The sequence below is a fragment of the Limulus polyphemus genome, unplaced genomic scaffold (assembly GCF_000517525.1).
Source record: "Limulus polyphemus unplaced genomic scaffold, Limulus_polyphemus-2.1.2 Scaffold1190, whole genome shotgun sequence".
In the NCBI taxonomy this organism is placed as follows: domain Eukaryota; kingdom Metazoa; phylum Arthropoda; class Merostomata; order Xiphosura; family Limulidae; genus Limulus; species Limulus polyphemus.
Window position 1 is genome coordinate 292,961 of NW_013666800.1, and position 26,541 is coordinate 319,501.

General features: G+C 30.4%; 1 protein-coding gene and 1 long non-coding RNA gene across 2 annotated transcripts in view; one reads left to right on the plus strand and one right to left on the minus strand.

Annotated features, from left to right (window-relative positions):
- Positions 1–1,056: 1,056 nt before the first annotated feature.
- Positions 1,057–14,460, minus strand: LOC106462526. The gene is made up of 5 exons (XR_001290995.2): positions 14,327–14,460; positions 10,697–10,752; positions 8,308–8,398; positions 6,255–6,302; positions 1,057–3,566 (listed from the first exon to the last, which is right to left on the minus strand). It is a non-coding gene; the product is annotated as an uncharacterized LOC106462526 (long non-coding RNA).
- A 9,523-nt stretch (positions 14,461–23,983) lies between these two features.
- Positions 23,984–26,541, plus strand: part of LOC111086559 — an 8,468-nt gene continuing 5,910 nt past the window's right edge. Inside the window, exon 1 of the mRNA XM_022389829.1 lies at positions 23,984–24,039. The gene's annotated coding sequence lies outside the window, so the exon portion shown is untranslated. The remainder of the gene's footprint in view (positions 24,040–26,541) is intronic.

The window sequence follows — 26,541 nt, forward strand, 5'->3', positions numbered from 1 at the left end:
AGTTAGAAAAGTATCATTTCTCTATTCTCTGACTAGATGTCTTTAATCAACTATTGAACCTATTTTTTTTCAAGTTGTTTGTTTGATCTGCTGTACTTTTAAACACACATTTCACATGACAAACGAGAGGTTCACCCAGAAAGTGTATTACAAAATGAATATGAATTGTGATATTGGCTGACTTTAAACAACAGAGAGACTGGACACACTGTGATAAATAAAAAAATAATCTTTATTTGTAGAAGCACAATCAAAGTCACAAGTATATTGAACAGAGGACAGTGTTTTAGCAAAAAACTATAACTTAGTCTAGCTGTTGAGAATTAAATGTTAAAAGCAAAAGTACCCATCCCCAGTGACATAAAAAGTTGAAGTTAATCTATCAGTTTAAATTATTTTATGGACTTTAAAAAGGTTATTTCTCTTTCACTCAGAACCAAAGCTGTGAGCTACTTATACCGCCCACAGCGAAAGTAATTGTTGAGCATTTCAGTCATGCTAAGAGCCACTCAACAATAACATACGGTAAATCTATACTTTTATTCTTTAAGTTACGTCACATATGGAAATGTGAATGATACTGTTTTTAATTTCAGACAATTAATGCAGAATACCTGTTTGCGAAATAAAATTTGAGAGCAACATTATCTATGTCTGTTCTCCCGTCATTTCAAAAGTGAATGTTAAGCTTTGTCCTGCGTGCGCAACGTAACGCGGGAAGCGGCTGCCGTAAACTGGAGGCAGACACCACGATTCGCAATAAATACAAGATTGTCGCTAGATCACCAAGAGGTTAGACAGAGAAGTCGAGGATATTTCTCCATTGCCTACTGCTCACGATGGGGGCCCAAAAGAGCGGCAAAATATGTGTACAAAATGTATCGAATCAGTACAGAACGTTCAAGAATATATTCATCCACTCTCAATAACTTATGTGTGTGTACGGCATCATTTCAAAAACTATTTGAAGGAGCACATACTAATTCTTCCCCAGAACCCATAATGATTGTCAGTGGCTCTGAATATTGCTCTACGTTGATCTTTTTCAGACTGACATAATTAATGGGGAATTGTGCTCTAAGTCATTCGACTGATTTTTACTGAAGTAATGTGGAATAATGGAATGGCACTGTATGTATTTTAAATGATAAATTCATATTGGTATACATTTTGATTAAGGTGCTATTCCATAATGGAATGGGAGTACATGTCTTTTAAATGATACATTCATATCGATATAAATTTGGATTAAGGTGTTATTCAATGACATCACAACTAAATGTAACCTTATATGAATGACTATTATAAAAATGGAAACAGTGTAAAGCCAAATAAATTACTCTCTACAGGCATCATCTTCACGTGCTGGATGGAGAAAATTTTCACTGTAGCCTTTAATACAACTTAAATATTTGTAAATCTTATTAGTTTAATGCAATACTGCAGCTTTAAGAATGTTATTTAGCTTTATAATGTATTTATGAAATAGTTCTCAATGTAACTATACACCTTCTGTACTGCAGTATACATTAAAATAATCTCAACATAGCTTTACACAAAATTTAAATTTTCTGTATTTCACTCTACATTACATGAATAAAATACCTCTTATAATAAAGTTCAATAATGTAGTAGTACATTTTATTTATGTATTTTTTGCATTTATTCAGATCAAAACAACAGGATAAATGCAGTAATAAATTAATATTCATTACACTGTTATCCCATCCATAGAATAAAATGGGAGTATAAAGTATTCTTTTTCTTTAATCTGAGAAGGAAAACATGAATCATTTTCAAACATTATTAAGGAGTCTGCAAAGTCAAAAAGAAAAATGGCTAAAAAGCTTGATACAAAAGATTGGTGTAAATTTCACTTCATCTTATTCCTTTTGCTTTGAAGTATTTTGAAGAACAAAAACACGCACGATTGGTCTTTCTTCGCTGTGTAAACATGTTTTACTTCATTTTGTTTAGTCTAGGAGGTGATTCTCAGAAGAGGTCATCTTTCAAGATTCATTCAGCACCCTTCGAGGAAAAGATTGGACCTAATATTTTATTACAGCAAGCTTTCCTAAAATGTATGTTGTAAAGTCAAAATATAACATTTTGTTTTTTTAGAGTACTGTATGGTCCCAGACAAGATGTACTGAAATGAAATCAGAATTACCACCCTTTTTTTCTATCAACTATAAACTCATAATTAAACATCTTAAAGATTTTAAATTTCCAGAATTAAATCCTCCAATAATAGTCTTTATTTATGAAGAGTTAGAAGTGTAAATTATCAACTAGGTAGAAGCTATGAATAAAAATATTACATGCAAGATCTATTTTCATTCTGCAACTTCATTTACAAACAGATCTTTCTAAATATAGACAAATTGTAATTTACAATACTTTTGATCAGCACTTAACTAGAGTAAAAAGTTTTTTTTCTAAATATAAAATGGGCTTAAATTTTACTTTATTACACTCATTCACAGTCAATAAAATTGCTACATTGTCAATTCATATTATTGGGTCATATTCTCAAATTAAATCAACAAGATACAGACTTATTTAACTTTCTTCACGACACAGCTTGCTTTGACCAGAAAGGTAGTCTAATCAAAATTTGCAATAAGTATTACCTACATAAACATATATACTTACAATCTTGAATAGTTTATGAAAAGCTTCTTACGTTTTTGTGATACAACATTTATGTTATGTTGCACAGCTTCTGATTGGATATTACTGAATTAAACGTCTTTTATGTAACAATAAAAATCAGTCACGGTTCTTTATGGCTTTTTTGTATGACTCAAAGGATCACAGAAAATCAGATTGCTACCACAACTTGCATTTAGAACATAACTTAAGATGCTGTTTCGTACAAATCAGACAAATGGTGTTGAACAAGGCTTACTCTATGTAGAATAATTCCTTAACAATCATGGTTTCAAAACAAGAGGCAGAACAGAATAGACTAGGAAAATGTCACATTCATCAAATTTGTTTAACCAATTAGAAATCAGTTAATTAAAAAAAAAAAAAAATTAGCTATTTAAAAACAATAAACGAAACATAGCATAACATGCAAGAAATATTACAACATTGTAACTCAAAAGTTTCAAATACAAAAACCTTCTTACATTAATAAAGTTTGGTTTGAACAACATTACTTAGTTTAGTGGAAAGCTACACAATGGGCTATCTACATTCTGTCAAATCCTAGATTTTAGCATTTGATGTCCAGAAACTTACTACTGACCCATCGGAGAATAACATATACTAACAACTTCACAGTGGTTTCTAATGTATTGAATAAAATTTTACATCAATAACATTTCATTTGATTATGTGTTTACGCTTTCTGAAACCTCGTATCACATTCTTCAAACACAATAGTGGAAGAAATGTATATTATTTAGATACAAGTGATCTTGATTCATAGTCACAGAATGGAAACACAGATAAAATGCTATTACTTTATTTAAAAAAAAAAATACATGTTAACAATGACCAAACATGACGTAAGACTGTCCACAGAAGTGTGCTGCAATTCTTCCATTTTGCAGTCACTGTAGAAATAGAATAAAACATTATATGTATTTAAAAACGAATTTCTAATTTTAGGAAAAACATATAGAAACTTAATAAAACTACAATACGACATTTCATAAGACCACAAAATTTCACAAACCAGTTTCCTGTATTTAATACCACTACTGACAAAAAAGTAACAAATGAATACATCAATAAGCATTTACATATGGATTGTTGTATCACAGACACATAACTAAAGAGGTTTGTATATATGATATAATACACAGTGATGAGTGAAAAATTTACCAAATCTTAAATAGCCAAATGATGTCCAAAACAAACAACATTAGAATTCTTTATGACACAGATATGTCTAATTCTAAGACAAGAAATTCATAATAACGTCAGAAAATACAAGCATATTTCTTCTTAATTATCATTTACACTGAGAAAGGACACTTCCTAGTCTAGATGTTCTCTCTGAATGAGTTTCAAACAAGTAAATAAAAACTCCAACACTTTTATGCAACCAGCTTATTCTACATTGTTTTAGCTACTTTTTATTATCTAATTAAGCATACTTGGCGAGAGTGAAAATCTATAAATTGTACATTTATAGTATGTGTTTACCTATATTAGCATAACTAATAGAAAGCAAGGTTCTCATCTAGCAAATATAGTATTATGTTATGTTGTATTCTGAATGGAGAATTGTAAATTTCTCTGTTAGTACAAGCTTTGTTCCCACAGGAAAGACAACAACTAGCTTGGGTGAATTTGTAACCCCTCTTGTTGCATAGTTAGAAAGCCAGAAAAATTGTGATAGTTAGGGGAAATTGTCTGCTTTTTGCACATTATGATCTATATTCTTTAGTGCATTATTTAATTAAAAATTATTTAGTGCATTACTACCATTAGTATAGAAAAAGGAGGGTTAAGTGTCATCAACAGTTGACAGAAAAAAAGAAGTTGTTTTTCATGTTTATTCTTTATATATATATATTATTATTATTATAAAAAGTAACTTAAATGCAAAAATAAGAATCTCTTTAGGTTAGTTAAGGTTAGATTAGGTAAAATAAATAAATTATAAAAATCTTTCAAGAAGCACACACACAAGCAGCTCATGGGTAATGTAATTCAACAGTGTTACTTGAGTTCCTCATTCCCCAAGTGATTTACAATTTATAATGGTGCAAGTAGTAGTTAGACACTTCAAAGGGCAATAAAACAATAAAATTCAAGTATAAACAGATGTATACTCTTACAAGTTTAAAGCTACTTAGGATAAAGGAATGTTGTTGCATGTTACAATTTGAAGTCATTGTAGAAAGAAAAAAAAGGAAATTTAGATTTATTTTGGTGGTTACAAGTTCAAACAAATTGATCAACCTTGTATAGAGTTAGTGTAGAGAAAATAACAGATAAAATATAAAGTTTTACTGAAAACAAGCATTTGAAATGTACTTAAGAGGTTTGGAGATTACACAAATGAAATTTGAGATTTTTTGAGATGAAGAAAAGTATTTTTAATCTTAACACAAAAATCACTTTGCACATGGAAAAGTAAAAAAAACAAAAAACTAGATATATGCATGTACAAATCTTTTTTTAGTTTATTAAATGTACTTCACTGAAAAATATGATTTTTGTATGTAAAAGACCTATAATGTTTACTGAAAGTGTGCAACATTTTTTATAGATATACATACCACACTAAAAGTTAGTAGTATCAAAACTATAAAGACTTTAAATGAGTACAAAGAAGTCATGTGATCATTCAATTGATCTGAGCCCGAGTTGAGAGAAATATAGGGGTTGGCTCCCTAAAAATACTGATTGTATAGTGTGCAAACTATTGAGTATTCTACATGTTACAGTCATCTAATGTTCACCTATTGTTGGCTGGTAATTCCCATTTCACTATGTACTCAAGCTTTTTAAAGGACCACTATATTTCTTAAAGAAATCTAACTTCAAGGGGTAATGATAACATTGTTTACACTAGAATTACATTTTTTTGTTTTATAATTATCACTAGTTATTACAACTAATAACAAGTGATAATTACATTGTGCACTCTCCAGAAACATATAAATTGGATTTAGGTTTAAACTAACATTAGCAATAAAGTAGTTGTAGAGTATTCTTGACTGAAACAAGAAGAAGAAAGATGAACAATTTGGTGAGTTGGTCACTTTCTAGTTTGTTATCTTAGCAATGGTTTCTTGCCTTGTTTTTGGGCTTTTTGGGTAGAGAAGGAAATGAAAGTGAGTGGCCATAACCTTTTAAAGTAAAACTCTCCATCACTGTTGATTTTTTAGTGTAAATACTTGCATTATGCCTATTGAGTACCTTGGCCATCCCTAAATAAAGAGTAAACTGGCTCTATGAATAATTGTGGGATGGCTTTACCTAAACACTTGCTTTTGCTTTACAGAGCTTACTATTTATTGTTCCAAAACTTAAAGCCAAGAGAAAGCTTGAAAATCATATATCTAGAAAATTAATTTCAAAAAATCTTTTAAATATCACTTATATGCCAGTTTCAATGAGCAACAAATTTCCAGTTAGACTAGGAGACAATAGCCAGCTGTTAGTTGTTGATTATGGAGCTTGGAAAAAAAACATTATTTGTTTAAAGATTTAGTCTGTAACACATACTTTAATATCAATGTCACAATAACCTTAGAAACATGTAAAATCATATTTAACTAACTTACCAGTAGTCCCCTTTCAGTTCTTTCCAGACTTCTTAATACCTCCAGGTCCTACACAGCATTGTAAATTTAGTTATATGTAAACAGCTCGCATTAATAATGTTTTCGAATAACCAAGAATCCAACAATATTATTTTTATTCATACTTAAGACCTAAAAGTCATCAGCTGGTGTGGACAAACTCTTTTAAAAAACATTGATATATTTTTCATTTTTTACATACTACCAATTTAGACTTGTCTAAAACACACATCACAAAAGGCTATTTTAAGTAACATACTCGATGAACACTAATGAAATCTTAAAACAAAACTAATGTATACAACAGTTTTAAAATGTTATATTTATCACATCTGCGTTCAAATGAAGCAAATACAAGTATACATTATTCATTACTTTTCAATGGTAAATATTATACATTTTTTTTTCTCTGAATATTCTTCATCTGCTTAAAAAGATTAGAGCAAAGTAATGTTTTTCCTCTACAACAAATTAGAAAAATATTTTGATACAAGTTGTATGCATAGGTGATGGAATTGTTTGACAATGTTTGCCTTGTATTTGTCACAAGAATACATAATTCTAAAAATTACATCATACTATTATGAAAAAAGAACTTTACAATGAAAGTACAACTTTCTTTTACTTTTAAATAGAATTACACTTGAGCAGTGTCTGTAACCTTCAAATGTAAAGTTGTTACAAGAATAATAAATCAAATGTTGCTGATATACATTATCAGTAACATTGGATTTATTTAACTTATTTCACTAGGTGTAGGGAGAAAAAATTACTTGTATTGTAGTCTTCAAACTTTAAACAGAATACCAAGTACATTAAAATAGCCCTTAAACAATGAATGGATTATTTTGAACAATAAAGATATCTTGTTAAGTCAATAGAAAGTAAGAAGTGGTCCCAACAAACTTTTCATGCAACCATCACTATTAGAATAACAAAGCAAATAGAAACTAAACTTGACTCATTCTAGTGATATAGTGAATCCATAAAGTGAGTTAAGTACGTTATATTAAAACAATTTTGAATATCCAAATTGTAAAGCTGTGTGATAACCACAGCTGATAAAGTCATGTATCAGAGCTATATTTTGATGTTGCTTTGTGCTTTGTAGGCATTGTGATGTCATCAAAAAATTATCGCTTTAAGGAAGTGTAGGTAACAGCCTTTTCCAACACAAAATATCTATATATTCAAATCTTAAACATGTGTTCCAAGTTTTTAAGATTGGTATAACCCTTATGCTTAATAGTATTGGATCAGTGACAAAAACCATCTGTGTGTGTCACAGGCAAGACAATTAAGAATGATCTCCATATGAAAAAACAACACAGATCACATGTCAACAGTCTGCTTCCATGATATATCTGTTTGACTACTGAATACCTTTTGAGCAAATGAAAAATGAAATGGGTATTCATGCTGTTCCACTGAAAGATACCAATGATGTCATCAAATGCAATGCCTATAGTTTTATATGATCAGATTATTGAAATGGTTGCTGAAAAACAGCAATCCTTGTACACTAATGTATTATGGATAGCAGAAAGGATAAGTGGAGTGCTTTGGACATGACATTCTAGAACAGTCTTTTGTAATGGATACTATGTACAAGGCTATTGTCAAGATTCAAAATTATCAGATAAAGCACGACTGGACATGGTGACATGGACTGTAACAATATGGTGAGACTCAAATTATTTTAATACAAAGTACTCAACCTCTATACAAGTTTATTTCAGTGGTCATCTTATATAACAATAGTTAAGCTACAACTCAAAGTAAACAGAACTAAATAAATATATGTCTTCAACAGAACTATTTTCAAGAGTTTAAAAACATTTTGCAAACAAAATATATAGTTTCTTTTAGTTTATCTTTACATACATTTTATCATTATTATAAGGTTTCTCTACTCACTTAAAATCAATCAATTCTTTGATAGTCATACCTGTGATCTAGGTTCACTATCGAAAACAGATTATGCTAAAGGTAATTTAAAATAAAAACAGTCAATTATATATACAAAGGTTTCTACCTAATGGTCCTTTCTTTCCCTTGACTGAAGATGCAGCTTCTTTCATAGCTTTTTCTTGTTCTTTCTGTTTATTTCTAAACTCAATATCAGCCTAATAAAAAGAAAAATCATAGACACCTTTTAGAAAGTTAAAAATATTAACTTAAAGAAATTTCACAAGCTTAAGGTGTTATAACTAACTGAATACTTACATATTGTCAAAATATGAAGTATCAATTATCTTCCTGAAAAAGCTTACAAATAGAATTTCCTTTTATTAATTAGTACATATTGAACAATTACTTAATCAGTTTGAAGAGGAAGGATTTCTCCTGTTAAAGCAATGATATACCCTCCCAATCACCTACTATATTCCATGGATTTAAAGAGATGTAAACATAATTTTAACTATAAGCAACTATACTAAACTGTCTTATAACTCCAGCAAAGGGTTTCCAACTATGCACCATTACATGTAGAACAATATTAGCAAAGAGCTAAAGTAGAGCACATTAATGAAATATAACAAACATGTAGTGAACAGTTACACGTAGAACAACCTTCTAATGTACATATCAGCAAGTCCTAAAGTAGGGCATGCTTAATGAAATATAAGAAATGTGTAGTTAATATCATATGCTGATGGTCACTGATTACGACTGTTAATCAACATTTTATCCATTATCTTAATTCCAAGTTTACTACATGTATCCGCACAAAAAGAAGCAAGCCTTTAGTCAAATACACGAGTCTTCTGTACACATAAATTAAATGTGTTACAAACATATCTGGAGTCAAAATATGTCTGTAAATTGCTGAAGTCATACTGACTAAGACTCTTTTGAATTGGAATACAAGGTGATGTTCGCATGAAGAACAAATAATTTTGTCCATCGTACAGTTTGCATATTGCGTTTTCATAACTTCTAAAAACCTCTGAAATGCATATCTATGGTGTTTTTCAGTATCTTTCTATGCTGTATCTGATACTACTTTCCTCTACCACAAGTTATCACTAAATCAGCAATGTAGGCTAAAATTAATAGTTGACAGCTCAGACACCTAATACATAATAACATGTTAAATTATAATCTTTAAAGAAACACAACATGCATACTTTGACCTTCACCCATACACACAGGGTTAAAAAAACATACAACTTAAGAGTCGCATGCTGATGGTCAAATGATTATGACTGTTCATCAACATTTTTATCTGGTTCAAAAAACAGTTAACTATTAACAGCTTGATTTATTAATGAAATCTGATTAACTACTATTTACACACTTAAGTTGATATGTAAATCTTTTTTTCATTCTCATTTTAAGTTATAATACAAGAAAACATAAAGATAAGGAAAGGCAAAGTAACAAAATCATAAAAAACATTAAATTTTAACCTTTTTACCAATGCAATTTATAAGTAGTCATTACATTTGTATAATAATCAAAGAAACTGCATGTACCATATCACCTCTTTCATTCAAGTTTGTATTTCCAGCCTCTTCATTCAAAAAAGAAAGCATAAGCATATGTGATAAACTGTGATGAGAATGACAGTACCATTTGTATTTAAATCTCACAGCCTTGTTGCTTTAATCATACATGTATCAGTTAAAATCCAACACAAAAAAAAGGCTAATTTAATTGCCCTTTCTGTTTTCTTTGTATTTTGTTCATTATTAATACAGTGAATTTGTATAGCTTTGTTTACCAACAGAAGGCATCAAAAGTCATAGGGAAAGATAAACCAGGAGTCTTGACAGAAATGTTATGCAAAGATTTTTAGTCTAGGGATCCCAGGAAACTTTTAATGATAAATTAAAACCAATTTTATTTTTATCATAAAACTATAAGCCTAATCATGACATTCTTTTTTTTTTCATAGACCTACACAGTAAAAACAAAAGATACACTAAAAAAATAAATAAAACATCTTGCAACAGAACTGTAATGTAACTGGCATACAGTATTTCTAATGACACATACAAAGCCATGTTTAATGTTGGGTTAATGCTTATAGAATGGCTTGAAATAGCAGTGCAAGAAAGCCATCTTTTCCTAATAACTAATTCATTATGTTTGTAAATTTTATGCTTTGACTTAAAGTGAACAGATGATCCCTGGTTGAATATGATTTTATTATTGAGTAGATAGTTTAATATTTTATCAAACATGGATTATATTTTTTCTTCAAGCTAGAGGCATATTAAAAATATGTTATGCAGAAAAATCTATGGGAAAAGTCATGGGTATATTGTAGATATATATGTTGGAGAGAAGAAAAAAATGTAGTTCAATCTAATACAAGGCTTTTTAATATAAATACAATCTAGTATGTACTACTTAAGAACAAAAACAGATAAAACTTTTTCCTTTTAATCTTTCTTTCATCCATGTTCCCTTATTACCTCATCCAATGTTTTTTGCTCCTTCTTGGGCTGCTTTACAGGTTTTTTCTTTCCACCTATAAAAGGAAGAAACAATCTTCAGAATATTTTACTTTAATATTAAATTAGAGAATTTACTTACAATAAAAAACTCTTTACTTTAAAAAAAATAATTTATAATACAAGTATAGTTTATTAACGTTGTATCACAATGGATCTAAAAATACAATTAACTCACCAAAAGACTCATAAAGCTTGAGCAATTTTGAAAAGTGCATCCTTAATAAGTCATAACGGTGTTTAAAAGAGATGCTCGTGTAATCGTATACTTATACAAATGTCCAACAATAACGTTTTTATAAGATAAAGGTGAGGAAGCACTAGCTCTCCAAAATAAACATTAAGATGGTTAGGAAATGCTGCAATCTAAGTTGCCACTGATCTTAACTAACAATTTGTTTATGACTAGTTATTGTCTAAGATATAAATTTTAGAGCCTTGATAGTAACTAAATGTAGTTTGGTTGGAAACTGCAGCTGTCTATTTTAAAAGACAAAATTCTGAAGAAAAAAAAAACCATAGTTCAGACACATCATAACAGAAAAATGATAACTCTGTAAAGTTTTCCTTCTGAAATTAAACTTAGATGATATGAAATATTGAATTCTAAGATATATCTTAATGCCAAGTTTAATGAAATACATTGATAGTAAAATTGTTTATTTAAATACTGATTGTAACTGTTTAAAACATCATGACGTGCACCTTGATATGGCCATAGCAATAGTTAAGGCAAATTCAAAGAAAAAAAGGTTATGAGAAATGTGAATAATAACAAATTCTATACACTATATTTCAAATATTTAAAATGGCTAAACCTAATAGATATGTAGAAATAAGGAATAAAAGTGTGAAACTCATTATCAGGTACAATATTAAACATCAACTAGAGCACCAATATTTAGAGCTGGTTGATTACATATGAGTATCAGTTACATTGATTAGTTTCAAATAAAATGTAAATTATGATTAAATCTATTACATCAAATATATAATCAATTAATAAAATCAATGTTTCCAATTACTACTATTTTTGGTTATTCCAATTATTCAGTAACTGAAATACTGCCATCACGATTTTTCATAATTTATGAATTAATTCATGTTTGTTCAGCTTAATTTTATAGTGTATGCAAGAGAAGAATTAACTAACTGAAATGAGGGCTTTTGATTATTTCAAGAACATATATTTGTTTCTAAGCACAATGAGTTGTACTCTGCCCACCACATGTATCAAAACCTAATTTTTAGCAACTTTTATAATGATGCTTTCCACAAAGCATAACTAACTGGAAATAACTTGAAATTATAAAAAGCAAAAAGTCCACATTATCATATATTAAAAGTTTCCATTCTACCATTACAATGCTTATTTTTGTCTTAGTGGATAATTAATTTTTTATTGCTATACAGTATTTCTGTATAAACTTCACAGCTTTGTTTTTCAAGAATTTGAAATATATGACACTACTCAGGATATTATGTTAGGCAATGCAATTCTCACTTGATGTCATTGCTAAGTAATGAGCTTTCTCATTCATAAAAATAGCTTAATACCAACTTTAGTGTATTTATATGAAGCCAATTATTAAAAGATTGCTTTCTTGTTCATTTCAAAATTCTTTAAGTGCACATAATTATCAGTATAAAACTCCAAATGGGACAATTTAAAAACAAACTTTTGTAAAGTGCACACAAACACTATATTGTTCAGATGATGCAGTAACTGGAAACAACACGTTTATATAAAATATGGACAATTGACAGTTATTCAGGGATGGTATTAACTTATAAAAATTCGTTGCCAACAGAATATTTGGAAAAGCATTTATTTTATGGATAATATTAATATACTAAAAGTACATAACTGTGTATACAATTCATAAAAGTAATTTTATTTCAATAAAGCTTAAGAGTTTAGAAGTTTAACAATACCTTCCTTTATGTTATTAACTTAGTTTAAGTAAATGTGAAAATAATTATTTTATTAATTTTAATTTTGGTAGCTCATATTAAGAATGCACAATAGATGTACATAATGTATGGTGTACGTTACTGAATGATAATTATATAAAAAACTATTATACATTATGTGGATCTTTCTTTTTGTACTTAACCCATTAACTGCAGATGATGGATATTTCCATCATTGAAGTTCTTTGGCTCAGCTGCTAATGACGGAAATATCTGTCAGTCGCACATGTATAACTATGCGAATGATGATAATTACCATTTTATTGTGATTGATGGCAACTCAGTTTTATCTGCGAGTCAGAAACCAGCAACTGAGCTGCTCCTGCAGCAGTTAATGGTGAAAATGGGAATAGTATGGGGCACATATATAAAATATGGCAGGGTAGTAATCATCTTCAGCCAGTAATCATCAGGAAATAGATTGCCTTGACATGTGGTAAACACAGTTAACTTAAGGGAAGGCTTCATAAATATTCGAATAACGTTTGGCTTTGAATTTAATTTTTGAGTTTAGTATAGTGAGTAAGACAGCTTAGATGGACCATCAACTTTATATAAACACATGCATAAATCATCTACAACTACCATTTCCCTAGTGTATTTGAATTGGAAGTCTATTTGGGCAGCTATGAATTAGAAACAAGGACTTCAGCCTATAATCCATAGGCCTTATTGAAAGTAAAAATATACTCTGAAGGGGAACTTGCCTAAAAGTACAAACATAATTATCTTTGTAGAAATTACTTCGCTTTATAAAATTGGGAAAAGAGGAGGGGTCAACCATTATGAAATGGGCAGGTACACACAGTTCTTAAACTTATAAAAATAATTATACAAAAATGGGATAAGCCTTCATTATCTCAACAAATCAGAAATCCATACTTTTAAACTCCTTAATAATGTAAATATGGCATATGAATGACCCTGCTAAGGTTGATGGGATATGCATTTTAGATATCAAAACAATAACTAGTAATTAAAAAAAAAAAAACGTTTTGCAGCCCTATTTATAAAAGTATGCATCATACTGTCCTTAGCTTTTTTTTTTTAATTGACTATACACAAACATGTTGGCATATCATTGAACTAGGTTCTGGTTTTTAAATATAGACAAATTTCACATACATCATTAAATATGTTGCTGTTTAGTATTTATTCCACCACTGAATAAAATTATAAAATCTTTACAACAGTTAACACAAAACTTTAATTTTCAAAAGTCAATCGCAGTCCTAAGGCTAAACCAATTAATGATGAATTTATAATATTTTTTATTTCCTCTTCTAAAACTAAAACTAGTAAAAGTAAATTTTACTCTAGTCTCTACTCAGTAATAAGCCATCTCATTTATATGTTGTAATAATTAATATTATACAGCAAGCCTACACTACCACATAATACTACAAACAGTGCAAGTAGAGCTAGGCGACCTACACAGCTATAAACTACAGTACAGGCTATAATTTCACACACAAAAACGTTGCTGACCCTGTGAGAGTTCATAAGTAATTTGTAAGTTACAACAGTAAATTAAATATTTTTTGTATTGCGTATAACTTTTTATGAACAAACAAATACCATACGTTTTCAAATTGTTAAAATAACACTCAAATTTACCATCTCTTCCAGACATCTTCACAAAAGAAAACAAATATATCTATCACACAATTTTTTATAGTAACCCTAGGCCTAATGTTCGCAAAGCAAGGTGACGTTCGCAATCATAAAATCTCGAACTAAATGACACTTCCACCACACGTTCTTATAAATACAACAAACAACTGGGGAAAAATAAAATAAATATATTATTTATTTCATATGCCCCTGATAATGATAAAACACAATATTCCTGCAAATAATTCAATACGCATAATGTTTTAGGTTCGATTTAGCCTTTCATCACGAGCCAAATGAGTAGCATAGCTTTTAATAGTAATATCTAAAGAAACAAATACTAACTTTGCCTAACAGATTTTTCTCAATAATTGAAATAATATTCTAATCAAGTATTTTAATTTTCAATTATTTCAAAAATTATGAAATATAAACAAATCAAACAGTAACATAATAATAATTTTAATTTTATATTGATCATTAATTATTCTTGCTCCCCAATGGCACAGCGGTATGTCTGTGGACTTACAACGCTTGTGTAGCTTTGTGCTTTTCTTCAAGCAAGCAAACAAAATTGTTTTTATTGTAGCTACATTTCATTTTTTGCTTTTTTAAAGAAGATTTTCATAAGCTTAACCATGAATTAATCTCCAGCGGCTCAGCAGTAAGGCATGCGATGCTAAAAATTGGTTTTTGGTAACTGTGGTGGGAAAAGAGGAGATAGTCTATTGTGTAACCTAACAATAAATAAAATTATTTCAAATCAGAAAAGCAAATAATAATCATTGCTAAAAACACAAAGTAAAACTTAAACATGTACCTATAGGTTCCAGGAAGATCTCAAACACAAGATTAGATGACACAAAAGACAAAAACAATGACTTCATAACCGAAGACATAGTTTTGTGTATTAGGATTTAAAAAGAAAAACTTTTCATTCTGTGTTTGAGCAGAGAACCGGTTTCAGTATTATTAGCTTTATGGCAGAAGGAAATCTGAAACACTACAGCTATGTCTCATAAATTTCCTATTAGTTAGGAGATAGATAAATTATCAACTTTACTTTTTGTAATAAGATCACCAATATTACACATCAATTTGTGCATACATAAAATATTAAAAGCAAATATCATATTTCTAAATTTCCGTGTAAACAAATTATAACAAACTTAACTAACCAGTCTTTTCAAGAATCATGCACATTTATTTTATTTACATATTGAAATTTGCTTGGATAAGATTACGTCGTTTTAAAATTTGAACCTGACATTGTAATTAGCCTCTAGCATATAGTTGTAAGCTACATTTTCAATGTTTTAATTTAGGAGGGCACATGATGTTAAGAATCCAGAAGCTTCCTGTAATATGTAGAAACAAAGATACGATATATAAATGTGAATAATCAATAATGAGTGAATAATTTCAGCGCCAATCAGTTAGTAAGCTAAGCAATGAGTTCATAAATATTGATTGACTCAGTTCAGTATCAGAAGAGTTATTCAATGTTAGTAGTGAGTGTTATCGTATCTATTCTGCTATTCAGTTACCCATTGAGTTGCAATTTGTGTTTATCAATCACAGCTAAGTTAGGCGTAGGTATTATTAGTCTCGGAAGTTTTGTTGAAACGTTGTATATGAAGCTAGACCCATAAGTGAACTTTACTGTACCAAACGCTTATTGAGGGAATAAATGTCATGGATTAGATTTAGCATTATGTTTTAACAAGCAGTCCAACAAAACCCGCGTCCCCAAGATATAACAAGTTGTAACAATACAAGTGTAAACTATTTTTAAATAAAAAATCAGGAAGTAGGAAAATGAGCACCAAAAAATAAATAAACAAGGTAGGAATGGGCAGGATAACATTACATCACTTGGTGGATTTTTACAGGTGCAACTTCAAAGTGGGTATGGCCACAATTTTATCCATTCCTACTTCGTGTGCTTTTTGTAATTTGGTAATTGTTCAAACTACATGAAAGGTGTTTATAGCTAAATTGTTTTGTTTTAAAATTTGTTTCAGCAATCAAGTACAGATACAAGTATGTAATCAAATTACGTGACCCTAACGAAATTTAACAGTGTAAGACTAGAGGGAAGGCAGTTAGTCATCACTACCCATCGCCAACTCTTGGCCTACTCATTTACCAACGAATAGTGGGACTGAGCGTCACATTATAACGCCCCCGTGGCTGAAAGGGCAAGCATGTTTGGTGTGACAGGGATATTAATTAAAAGTAATTTAAAAGAAATGTTTTATAAGAATGGATAATATTTTAATAATACAGAAAACAACGTGCTGGTCTTTTACTAATAATTAAAGAATATAAACAAGACCATTATTTTCAAAGAAAAGTTTATTAATACTGTATATATTGCACTCTCATCATTACAATAGTCCAAACCACAACAGTTAACACAATAAATCAAATTAATCGCAGCTAAATGCAATAAATCTATGTAACCCAAAATTTAAATCAATAAATCAAGGTGAAGCTCTTTCATCATCCAAAATATTTAATAATTTCATCCGTCTTGGATTACTTGCTCGAGTAAAGCAAGTAATCATTGTATTTATGTCTATGTTTATGTTTCTATAAACATTCAACAAGGCGACACCATTTAAACTGTCTTGTTTCATTGTAGAGCGCAGATAACTTTTGATATTCCTCAGTCAACTGAAGGAACGCTCACATTCGCATGAAGTAACTAGTAAGGTTGCGCTGACCTGGAACATAATATACAAGTTCGGATAAAATAAAGGGAGTTGGGAAGGTCAGACTTCCAAGTATTCCATTTCTGCTGATACCATTCCAGTTCTGTTTCAAGCCATTCTGGTGATGGAAGATCACTAACCATTGACTCTTTATACTTCAGAACATTTTCTCACCATTCTGAGTCATTAATCAATAAAGATGGAATAAGAGAGAGACCCAGAAGAGCATGTTGTTGAGCTGGCGAAAAACGAGTTTCGCGTTCACAGAGCAAATGGTCAATCAAAGGAATTGTGATGGTGCGATGGAAATATTCCTTGGGGGGAATCTGCTGATATGCTACATATATTAAGTTGCTTTTGTTCATACGAGGCAGTGATGGTCTAGGGGCATCGACTCATTCAGCTAAGGCAACAGCTTCCGTGTACCAAGTGTCAGTAACTTTATCAATATCACCATGACACTGTTTAATAATACAGATAACACCGTTTATCTCTGACATAGCTGTGCAGATGTCATTAGAGAGGTTTTATGTAGCGAATTGCATTGCGACACATAGTAAATGACATCAGAAATTCAAACTGCGTTATTACAAGGACAATCACATCAATTTTATGTTTGTATGAATTATTAGACTGACACCAGTTTCCCCTAGCGGTGACTTACAGATATTATTAATATTACAAAAGGGTATGTAAATAACGATCACGTGATTTGTAATATAGTGAATAAAAACGTCTTATGTGGTTTGGAAAGTTAGTTTACGAGAGGTAGTGAATACGTGTTTTTGATAGATGTTATAATTATTTACCAGTTGTGTAAGTAATATTGTTTTGGAATTGGGATATTTTCTTCTTTTGAATTTTTTTTATAATTTCTTTATTTATAGAAATATTAATCATGACATTGATGGTATATGTTTTTTTTTATGTTACAAGGAAGTTATTGCCATAAACGTGTTTATTCTGTATGCAATTTGTTTGAAAGTTTTAATATCTGACATCTGTGGCAGTTAAAAATGGAGTCAGAAAAAGGACTTTTTAAAACAATCTACCAAAATGTCCACCAACATGTCGAACCGTAGATGAACGAATACCACAATTCTGAGAGGCTTTCGAAAAGGGTAGGAGTGTGAGGTAGTAAATTCTATTTATTTTGTTATTGTTTTGTTTACCATTCATTTATTCATTCTGTCGCTTAGTTAGACTCTAAATTTTAAACTGAACTTAAACGTTAATTCTCATTCTAGGTAATCAAACCAATTTTAAGTTTGTATGAATTATGAGATTTACACCACTTTTTCCCTAGTAGTAGTAGTGATCTGCAAGTTACAGATATTAACGTTGGCAAAGAGCAAGTAAATAATGATCGCGTGAATTCTAATTTGGATAGCACTACGAATAAGGAAGTGTTACATTATATGTATGTCATTAATGTGCAAATGAACTGGTAATTAATGTTTAAGATTAATTGATTAGATGTAACATTAAATGTGGCTGACGTATAGCAATAAGTCCGAAGTTCAGACAGGGGGCGGTCTATAAATAATCTGAAATGTAGCTATTCTGCGAATAATTACAAAATATACTTTCCAACCAAAATAAGCTGTGTGTTCATTATACTTTAAGTTTAACATACTTGAATACGTATGGGTTTTGTTACTCAACAGTCGTTAAAAACGAATTTAATTATGTTTTACTTTGCATAAAGATACAGAAAGTTAGATGTATATTCATCACTGTCTCTTTCTCAAGATTTGCGAGTACATAAGGTACCTATTTTCTGTTTCGAAATGACCATCTTCTGTTTGGAACTGCTATTTGTCCACAATATCAATTTTAAACTACAAATGTGTAACTCTCCAAAATCTAAACCTAGTCAATTCTTCAGCATGTAATCCTTAAAACACATTAAAAAATATAACTGGTATTATCTATCTTACAATTTTGGGCTGTTTTCTTCAAACTTTTCCGACATGCAAATCCCATTCACAAGCTGACAGCTCGATAACCATTGATATTTGGAAGTAACTCAAACTAAAATATAAATAAATTTGATATTTATAAGGAATGATTTATATAATCAATCGTTTCGATTTTCGAGAAGTGGAAGGATTGTGAGATAGCAAATTCTATTTTTAGTTCATTAATGTTTTGTTTACTATGTATTTATTCCTTTTATCACTTGGTTAAGCTTCCATTACATTTAAACGCTAACTCTCGTACCAGTTAATCGCATTATTTTTTAAATTTATAAGAATTGTGAGACTGACTCCAGTTTCCCCATATCGGTCACGTACAGATCTTAATATTTGTAAAGAATATGTAAATAATGATCACATGAATTAATCTTTTGATCTAACTAGTTAATTATAGCAGCTTAGCTTGTCTTTGAATTACAACTTCCTCAACAAGAGCCGAAAGGAAGAGAAGATGAAGCAGAACAGCCTGAACAATTTACCTTTAAGGTATCTGTACTTAAAACTGAAGGATTCATGATGTCAGTATAGAGAGGGCATTAAAAGTAATGATACGAAATTTACGAATTTTTAGGGAGTGATTAATACAATCACTTCATTTTTCAAATACTAGCAAATACTATTTTTTTTATGGTTTTGTTTACCGTTCTTTTATTATTCATTCTATTGTTTGGTTACACTGTCAATATTTAGTTTAAAATTGAAATGCTAACTCGCATTCTAGCTAAACACGTAAATTTTAAGTTTGTAAGAATTAAGAGACTGACATCAGTTCCCCCTAGCAGTGATTTGCACATATTAATGTTGATAAATAGTATGTACATGATAATCGCATGAATTAATCTTTTGATTTAACTAGTTAAATTATTACCATTATTATTGCAGCTTATCTGGTCTCTGAACTCGAACTTCCCGTAACCAGAGCCGGAATTCAGAGAGGCTAAAGATTGAAGAACATGAACCATTTTTCTTTGTAAGGTATATGCAAGGTGATTTCCCACTCCCCCTTAACAAGATAGACAACTTATTCTAGTGTATCCACTTCTCCTCCTTCGACATAACATTCTGATCACATAGGTCTTCTACACAACCTAACTAATCTCTGAACTTCAACTTCCTGTAAGTTGAACCAGAGCAGGAAACTACAGAATATCAAGCTGAAGATTCAAGAACACGAATGACTTTTTTTTTTTTTTTGTAAGGTATCTATACTGAAACTGTAAAGGATTCGTAGTGTCGGTGTAATGAGGGCGTTAAAATTAATGATACAAAAATTGGGAATTTAGGAGTGATTAATGTAATCACTTCGGTTTTCGAAAGGAGTGTGAGGTAGCAAATTCTTTTTATTTTGTTATGATTTTGTTCACAGTTAGCTTATTATTCTTTCTATCTTTTAGTTAATCTGTCGGTTTTTAGTTTACACTTAAACGCTAACTCACCTCCTAGCTAATCGCATTAATTTTTAGATACTATGAGTTATCAGACTGACACCAGTTTCTCATATCGGTCGCGTACAGATATTAATGTTGATAAAGAGTATATAAATAATAACATGAATTAATCTGTTGTTCTAACTACTTAATTATTGCAGCTTAGCTTGTCTTTGAACTCGATGATGTCCCGTAACCTGAGCCGGAAGGTGAAGATAGAAGAACTTGAACGAATTTTCTTTGTAAGGTATCTGTACTTAAACTGGGCAGGATTCATGATGTCAGTATAACAAGGTCATTAAAACTAAGTATAGGAAAATTGGGAATTTAGGAGTGATTAATGTAATCACTTCATTTTTCGAAAAGGCAAAGAATGTGAGGTAGCAAATTCTATTTTTATTTCTTTATGGTTTTGTTTTCAGTTCACTTATTATTCTTTCTATTGTTTAGTTAATCCATGAAATTTTAGTTTACATTTAAACGTTAACTCACCTTCTAGCTAACTACGTCATTTAAAATTCATAAGAGTTATGAGACTGACATCAGTTTCCCTATCTGTGACTTGTAAATATTAATGTTGGTAAAGAGTGTAAATAATGTTAAAATGCATCTTTAATCTCTTGAATATAAACCCTGTCATGAGCTTCAATAAGTTTGATAAAGAGAGATAGTGGAGAAGTGTCAATTAGTTATTTTGTAGCTTAGTGCATATGTTTTCTCTTTCTAATTTAATTTATTTATTGAAATATTAATCCTGATATTTATATATTCTTTTATGTTAGTACGAAGTGCATATCTATAAACTAGTTACTTAGTAGTTTATAAGAGGTCAACTACGTTTTGAAAACAACCAATGAACAAAACTATTTCAAGATGTTATACAGAAGACAAGATCCAATGTTGACAAGCTAGTAACGGTAAGCCACAATTAAAAGTAGTTAACTTAAGTGCTATTACTATTATTATCAATACATCCATTATCTTCCACAGTAAATAATTTTACTCTAAAATTTATTTTAAATTGGAATCGACTGTCCAAACTCGCTGGTTGTGATTATATTTTTTATTAATATAAAATGTGTTTTGTTTTTTTTCTCCAGTTAAAATTCCTTGACACCATTCTTATCATCCTAGGCATTTTCAGAAAATTAAATGCCGCAAGAAGGCTTAGAGATTTGCCCAACAAAATAAACCACTAATTCTGGTGTATCCAAATCTCATCCTTAGACAGAACATGCTAATGACTTTTGTCTTCTGCTCAACCTGGCTGTTCTCTGAACTGAACTTTCTGTAAGTTGAACCCGAACAGGAAAGTCGAGAAGATCAAGCTCAAGATTCAAGAATATGAATTATTTATACTTGTAAGGTTTCTGAAACTGTAAAGGATTCATAGTGTCACTATAAAGAGGGCGTAAAAAGTAACGATACGAAAATTGTGAGTTTAGGAATAATTAACGTAATCACTTCGGTTTCCGAAAAGGGAAGGAGTGTGAGATAGCAAATTCTGTTTTTGTTATTCTTTTGTTTACCATTCAATTCTTTCTTCTATCGTTTAGTTAATCTGTCTATTTTTAACTTGCATTCAAACGCTAACTCACATTCTAGTTAATCATATAATTTTTTAAAATTGTATAAATTGTCGGACTGAAGCCAATTTTCCAGAGGGGTGACGTACAGATATTAATGTTGGGAAAGTGTGCACATGATTATCACATGAATTCTGATCACTTGATGTGATTAGTTTAGTTAGTTATCGCAGATTAACTGGTCTTGGAACCCAAGAACTTCCGTTAAACTGAACTGAAGCCGGAAGCTAAAGATAAAGCCGAATATAGAAGATAATGTAATGATTTTTCCTTGTAAGGTATCTGTACTTAAATTGTTAAGGATTGACTATGTCAGTATAATGAGGGCGTTAAAAGTAAGGATACTAAATTTGGGTATTTTAAATAGTGATTAATGTAATCCCTTTTTTTTCTAAAGGGGAAGGAGTGTTAGGTAGCAAGTTCAATTTATTTACTTTTGAATTTGTTAACCGTTCTTATATTATTCATTCTCTCGTTTAATTAAGTTGTGAATATTTAGTTTTACATTTAAACGCTAACTCACAATCTAGTTATTCACATCAATTTTAAGTATTAGACTGACACCAGTTTTCCATAACGGCGACTTGTAGATGTTAATGTTGTTAAAAAGTATGTAAATAATGATCACATGATTTTAAATCTCTTGGTCTAAATAGTTAATTATTGCAGCTTAGCTGGTCTTTGAATTCCATTTCCTGTAACCAGAGCCGGAAGGTAGAGAAGCTGAAGATGGAAGAACACTACGATTTTTCTTTGTAAGGTATAAGTACTTAAACTGGTCAGGATTCGTAGTGTTAGTATAATGAGGTCCTTAAAAGTAAGGATACTAAAATTTAGAATTTTAAACAATTACTATAATTCCCTTTTTTCTTTTTTTTTTTTTTTAAGGAGAAAGGAGTGTAAGGTAAAAAGTTCAATTTTTATTTACTTTTAGATTTTTACCGTTCATTTATTATTCATTCTCTCATTTTTTAAGCTGTGACTATTTAATTTTCTCAGTCTAGTTATTCACACCAATTTTAAGCATTAGACTGACACCAGTTTTCCATAACGGCGACTTGTAGATATTAATGTTGTTAAAAAGTATGTAAATAATGATCACATGATTTTAAATCTCTTGGTCTAAATAGTTAATTATTGCAGCTTAGCTGGTCTTTGAATTCCATTTCCTGTAACCAGAGCCGGAAGGTAGAGAAGCTGAAGATGGAAGAACACTACGATTTTTCTTTGTAAGGTATATGTACTTAAACTGGTCAGGATTCGTGGCGTTAGTATAATGAGGTACTTAAAAGTAAGGATACGAAAATTGGGAATTTAAAAACGGTGATTAATGTAATCACTTTCTTTTTCCGAAAGGTGAAAGGAATGTGAGGTAGCAAATTCTATTTTTTATTTTGTTATGTTTTTATTTTCAGTTAATTTATTCTTTCTATTGTTTAGTTAACCTATAAAATGTTTAGTTTTACGTTTAAACGCTACCTCGCATTCTACTTAACTACGTCGTTTAAAGCTTCTAAAAGTTATGAGACTGACACCGGGTTCCTATATCGGTAACTTGCAGATATTAATGTTGCAAAATAGTATGTAAATAATGTTAATATCTATTTTTAATATTTACAATCAGTTGTGTCACGAGAGATAGTGAGTGTTATCGGTTATTATTGACAACTTTGTAAACTGTAGGTTTGTACATATTGTATTTTCTAATTCCTTTTATTTATAGAAATATTAATCATGATGTTCATGATATATTCTTTTATGTTATTATGAAGTTCTGGCAACTGGAATATCCATAAATTACATTTAATCTATATAGTTTTATAAGGGGTCAAAAAAGAACTTCTTGGAAACAATTAACAAAAATACCCAACATCACCTGCAACCGTAGAAGAACGAACAGAACTATTTACAGATATTAAACAAACAATATCCAAAGTTGAACTACAGTCGAAAGCTACAGCTAGAAGCTTGCAAGCTTGAGTTTGTCTCCTTCGGACACAATTAAAAGTAATTAATTTCCTACTGCTGTTATTAAGAATCTATTCATTATCTTCTATAGTAAATTGTTTTATTCTAAAACTTATTCCAAGATGTAATGCAATGTCTAAACTTACTATTTATGTTACTCCATTTTTTTATATTAAAAATTAATTTAATGGTAGAACAATTTTACTTGTCTAAAGTGAAGAAAATACTTTCTCGACAGAATTATTTCTATACCAGAAACTACTGATCGTTCTATGTCGTTGCAGAAAAATAAGTGGCGACAAAAGGCTTGAAGAGTGCCTCCCCCCCCATCTCCAATAAGAATTTGTTTTGACGTGTCCACATCTCGTCCTTCGACTTATGTCATCTGCTCAACATAGATGGTCTTCGAACTCAAGCACTCCCTGTAAGGGAAACCACAGCAGGAAACTAGAGAAGATCAATCTGAAGAGTTAAGAACATAAACAACTTGTTCTAGTATCTGTACTTAACTGTGGGGGGGATTCATAATGTCAGTATAACGATGGCCTTAAAAGTAAGAATACTAAAACTGGGAATTTATAAGGAATGACTTAATATTATTACATTCTTTGTTTAAAGTGGAAGGAGTGTGAGATAGCATATTCTTTTGTTATGGATTTCTTTACCGTTCGTTTATTATTCATTCTATCATTTAGTTAAGCTCTTTTTATTTACTCTTAAACGCTAGCTCACCTTCTACCTAATCGCACCAATTTTTAATTTATATGAATTATGAGACTGACATCAGTTTCCCCTATGAGTGACGTGCAGGTACTAATATTGGTAAAGAGTATGTATATCATTTGTTATTTAATTATTGCAGATTAACCGGTCTTAGAACTCTAACTTCGTTAACCTGTACCAGAACCGAATGATGAAGTCGAATATATAATATAATGGTTTCATCCTTGAACTGTATCTGTACTTAAACTGCGAAAGATGTCAGTATAACGTTACAAGTAAGGACTTAATTTCAAATAAACTGAATAATGTAATCACTTCTTTTAAAGGGGAAAGAGTTTGAAGTAGACAGTTTCCTTTTATTTAGTTTTGAATTTGTTTATTTATTATTCATTCTATCATCATTTAGTTAATATGTGAATTTAGTTTACGTTTTAGTTATTCACATTAAATTTGAATTATGAGACCGACATAAGTTTCTTATAGCGGTGACTTGTAGATATTAATGTTGATAATGAATACATAAATAATGATTACATTATTTCAAATCTCTTAATCTAATTAATTATCGCAGCTTAGCTGGTCTTTGAACTTAACTTCCCGTAACCTGAATCTGAGCAGAAGGTAGAGAAGCTGAAGATCTGAGATCATTAATAGTAAGGGTACTAGAATTGGGAATTTATAAGCAGTGATTATTATAAGACTGAATGAAAAATTCAAAGTTACGACTTGTGTTACTCCATTTGTATATAAATTAGGTTACATCGTGTTAACAGGACAATTTTACGTTTCTAAAATGAATTTTTTCCAGTGAATTTTTTTTTCTACACCAGAGAAAATGGTCATCATCCTATGCTGTTGCAGAAAATTTTAATGGCATAAGCAGGCTTTCAGATTGCGCCCTCCCCTCCATCAAAATAAAGGATTTATTCTGGTGTGTCTACATCTCATCCTTCGACGTAACGTACTGAAGAGTCGTGTATGTCCTCTGCTTAACGTAAGTGGTCTTTGAACTCGAACACTTCCTGTAAGGTGAACCAAAGCAGGAAAGTAGAGAAGATGAAGATTCATGAACATGAATTATTTCTTTTTGTAAGGTATCTGTACTGAAACTAAAGGATTCTCGGTGTTGATATAATGGGGCCGTTAAAAGTAAGGATACGAAAATTGGGAATTTAGGAGTGATTAATGTAATCACTTCGGTTTTCGAAAGGAGTGTGAGGTAGCAAACTATTTTATTTTGTTATGGTTTTGTTTACAGTTAACTTATTCTCTCTATCGTTTAGTTAATCTGTCAATTTTTACTTTACACTTAAACGTTAACTCGCTTCCTAGCTAATCGCATTAACTTTTAGATTCTACGAGTTATCAGACTGACACCAGTTTCCCATATCGGTGACGTACAGATATTTAATATTGGTAAATAGTATGCAAATGATGATTACATGAATTAATCTGTTCTAACTAGTCACTTAATTATTGCAGCTCAGCTTATCTTTGGACTCGAGGATTTTCCGTAACCTGAGCCGGAAGATAGACAATGTGAAGAAGGAAGAATATGAACGAATTTTCATTCTAAGGTGTATGTACTTAAACTGGGCAGGATTCATGGTGTCAGTATAATGAGGTCATTAATAGTAAGGATACAAAAACTGGTAATTTATAAGTAGTGATTAATGTAATCAATTTGGTTTTCGAACAGGGAAGGAATACGAGGTAGCAAATTCTACTTTAATTTCTTTTTTGGTTTTTATTTTCCGTTCATTTATTATTTCTATTTAGTTTATCTATAACATTTGTTTTACGTTTAAACGCTACTTC